The sequence below is a fragment of the Fukomys damarensis genome, unplaced genomic scaffold, assembly GCF_012274545.1.
Source record: "Fukomys damarensis isolate Sample0158 unplaced genomic scaffold, DMR_v1.0_HiC HiC_scaffold_38, whole genome shotgun sequence".
Lineage (NCBI taxonomy): Eukaryota > Metazoa > Chordata > Mammalia > Rodentia > Bathyergidae > Fukomys > Fukomys damarensis.
This window is the reverse complement of record NW_022900950.1, coordinates 43,973,653-43,977,684: the sequence shown is the minus strand read 5'-3', so window position 1 is coordinate 43,977,684 and position 4,032 is coordinate 43,973,653. Positions and strand designations below refer to the sequence as shown.

General features: G+C 43.7%; 1 long non-coding RNA gene across 1 annotated transcript in view; it reads right to left on the bottom strand.

Moving 5' to 3' along the window:
- The window catches only part of LOC117284617, a 2,782-nt gene extending 1,885 nt beyond the window's left edge, over positions 1-897 (bottom strand). Inside the window, exon 1 of the long non-coding RNA XR_004515708.1 lies at positions 676-897. This is a non-coding gene — a long non-coding RNA (uncharacterized LOC117284617). The remainder of the gene's footprint in view (positions 1-675) is intronic.
- Positions 898-4,032: the final 3,135 nt, after the last annotated feature.

Below are 4,032 nucleotides of genomic sequence, written 5' to 3'. Positions count from 1 at the left end.
TTTTTTTTTTTTTTTTTGGTAGTGCTGGGGATTGAACCAGAACGCTCACACATGCTTGGCAATCAGTCTAACACTGAGCTGCACCTCCAGCCTCCAGCTTTCTTTTTGCTCCTAACATTTCAGCAAGGAGTTGCCCTGGGCTGAGTCCTGTCCTTGATTCCCACCTTTGCATTTGCACAAGGACCCTTTGTGGAAGGTAGGTCCTTGCCTCCTTTAAATAACCTTGAATAACACTGTCCTCTACAGTCTCCCTCGCTGCTACAGGAAGAGGCAGGCCTGCTGTGAGTTTGGGGCCTTGGAGCCAGTTTAGCCCACGGCAGGAAAAATAAACAAATGGGTGAGGTGGCTGCCCTTGAATTCTTGCTCTTGTGTTACCCTTACCGGAGGTCAGTTGATTAAGCTTTTAGGATCTGCAATTTGGCCTACTAATAAAACAGCAGGGCTTTACTGAGTGACTTCCATGAACTCGCATCTCTTGTGCCCGTATTACAGAGTAAGAAACTGAGTTACAACAAAGAAGTCATGTATTTAACTCACATCTGAACCAGCCGGGGCTGCCTTAAGGATGTTCATTTGTACTGAATCATGGGCCGAATGCTGCTCAGGGCAGAGGAGAAAACTCTCCTGTGGCCGATAGATTTTTCCTGCTTCCTTTTCATACTCGTACTTGCTTACCTCTGACTGATCTCAATCCTTGCCTTGCCAGTCCTGCAGGTCATACCATCACAGGAAAACCATTGTCCTTTTCTCAGCCATTTAGCAGTCTGGAGGTGTGTGTCCTGGCGTACGGGCTGCAGTCAGGGAAGGGCCCTGTGAACAATCATTCACAAGGCCTAAGCTGCCTGCTCCCTTGTGGGTGTCACATGGGGCCAAAGAAAAGAGCAGGGTTGCCTGCCGCTGCCGGGAGGCCCCTCCAGGGGCTTTCTTCCCTGTAGCACTGTTCCCTGGGCTTGCCAAGTCCCACGAGTCAGCAAACTGGAGAAGTGTTTTCAAAGCAAGGCCTTCGCCCTCCTTGGCAGGCTCCTCAAAGCCTGCCTCACTCTGCCTTTACCCGGGAGAGTCTGTAAAAGGCTTTTTGTTCTGCTCCTCAATGGGGACATCCCTGGGAGCTGCTTGGAGAAGCACAGTTGGGGGCTGGAGGACACTTGAGGCTGGGCCACTTGGGTGGGCGATGAGAGGGAGCAGGGCCAGGTGGCGGGGAGGAGCAGAACTCAGGGAACAAGGACAAGCATGGAAGTGCTGGAAAACGTGGAAACTGCCCGTGGGAATAAGAATTGAGAAAGGAGGCAGAGTGTTTAAACGTTTTTTGTTTAATTTCTAGTTTTCAATTGCATTACTGTTTGGTGTACAAATAGCATCTCAGGTTTGTGGTGATGGTTCCTTAGGAACAGACAGAAAGAGAAATGGCCTTGGAATTTAGTGACTTGAAGACATAGCTTCCTCTAAAAATTCATTTCTGGACCTTACGGGACAGCCTTCCTCAGAAAGGTGAGTTTGTTATGCACTTCAAAGTGTAGGCCACCTAAGGTTTGTGTGAGTATAGTTAGTGCCTGAGTGCATCTTAGAAATCATGGGTAAGGATCCAGAAGGGGCTGTCAGCCACAAATGCCATTTTGGCTGACAGAAACACACAGTGCCGGTACTGCAAGACAGTGCCACAAGACATCCCTACATCCCTGGTCTTCGGCAAGTTGCACTTTTGGGGGAGTCTGGGATTGAAAGTAGGGCCTTTGTACTAAGCCGCACCCCCCCCCCTTTGTACCGGGGACAGAACTGGGGACCCTGTGCCTGGGACCCCTTCCCCACCCTTCTTTTGAGACAGGGTCCTACTAACTCACTAAATTGCCCAGACTGGATTTGAAGTTATAATCCTCCTGCCACAGCCTCCCAGAACGCTGGGATTATAGGCATGTGTCACTATGCCTAGCTTGGCAAATGTTTTTAATTAAAACATTTTAAGGCCAAGGATTTAACTCAGTGGTTATGCTGCCTGCCTTGCAAGCTCAAGAACCCTAGTTCCATCCCAGGTACCAAACAAACAAACATTTTAATAGTACGAGAGAATTCGAACTCAATTATATTTACCTCTTAAAATCCTTTGCCTTAGCTTACTTATTTAGAAAAAATTGATCATAAAATAAAATTGAGCTGAAGGTTTGTATGCTTTCCAGAAAGCATGAATTTCATTTGGACCTAGTGAAAGGTGAATTAACAAGTGAGGCAAAAATATTGAAAAAAATGAATATTTTCTCTCTTGAAGAAATAGTGTCCATCATCCCCAATTAAAAAAATCAAGTTAAACAAAGCAATAACAAAAATCTGTCTCTGGCGCCGTGTTCTGAGTCGTTTGTACAAAATTTGTGTTGATTTTGTGACCTAACCATTTTTCTTTGCTGTGTGAATGGATTTGGACATTATCTTTCAAACATGCCATTTGCAAGGAACATCTGAATTGGTTTACTTTTATGGTGCATTTCCAAAGCTGGCTGGGAATTGGTTCACAAGCAAGGGGCCCTGGAAAGACAATATCCCTTCCTTCCTGAGGCAGATATTTCAGGATTGGGGAAGCAGAGCTTCCTGTGTTCTCACAAGGGGCTGAGAAAAAGAAAGCCAGGGTAGTTTCGGACAGAATTCCGCATGGAAGGAGCAGGACGTTGTTTTTGAGTGCAGGCCCCATCCTATGATGTCAGGCCTGCCTGGCCAGGGACTTGTGCACAGAAGGTGATGTGGGCTGGGTTGTGGCTGGAAGAGTCCTTTCTCTCCAAGTCTGATGTCAAGGAGCCAGTGCAGGACTCCCTGGAAAATCCAGTGCTTTGCTTCATCTGCACACCTCCCACACCAGCCCACACTGCGACAACTTTTGGTCAGGGCACAGTTGTGTATTACTTCTGGCCTCTTCTACACCAAAGGAGCATCAGAGATCTTGATGCCCCCTAGGAATGTTAATTTAGTTTACATTATATTTCCCCTTTGTTTCTATGTTCAACAGAAGGTGAAACAGAAAAGTAGGTAACTGGCTTTAGTATATTTCTTCTTCTTTCCTTGAATTTTCCTTTTTGTATTTCCCCAGCCCCTTTCCTTGTCATTGTCCTTTGTCTGAGGGAACTCACTGCAAGAAATAAAAGTAATTTGACTATTTAATTCATCAAAAGATGTTGCTGTCTGATACCTGTGGCCTCTTCCAAAGATTTATTTCTCTAGTTTGGTTTTTAGAGACAAGGTCTTGCTGTATAGTTCAAGCTGGCCTTGAACTCACTCTGTAGTCAGACTAGCTTCAGCCTCCCAAGTTCTGGGATTGCAGGCGTGTGCCACGGTGCCAGCTTAGTTTTATTTCATTTAAAAGAAATCTATGAAAGAAAAAAAAACCTTACCAAATTAAAAAAGAATAACAATAATGGTAATAATAGGGCCATAAAGAAGAAAAATCCAATAACATAGTAACAAAAGGTGTATGTTGATAGAGAGGGCAGGGATAGGTGCAAAGAAAGTGCGAAGAATTATAAGATGATTAATTTTCTCATCTTTCTTAGCTTGGAAAGAATAGATGCTATTTTATCTGAAGTTAACTTGAGAAATAGAAAGTTAAATACCTTATTTAATATTGAAAAGGTAACAAGCAGGTTATACAGTAAAAGAAAACAAAGCAAATATAAGTAAAGCATTAACAGTAAAAAAAAAAGAAAGTTAGGTTGATAGAACCATAGTAATAAAAGTGAATAAATGTAAATGACAGCAACTCATGTACTAAAAGAAACTCAAAATCAGTTAAAAAAAAACAACAACTATGCAGTATCTCAAAGAATATACCTAAAACAAAGTGACTCAGAATTAGAGATAGTGCTTAAACTTTGAAATGTCTCTCTAATGATGGAATTCTAGGCATTGTGGCATTTGGGAGGGGTAGATATTTTTGGACTAAGCTTTCCTAGTCTCTAAAATCAGACCATGTGGTTGCCAGCTCATGAGGCCAGCCCTATGTGTCTCAGTGTTTGTTTTAGATTACTGATCTTCCAAAGGGCGGGCGCTGTGCGA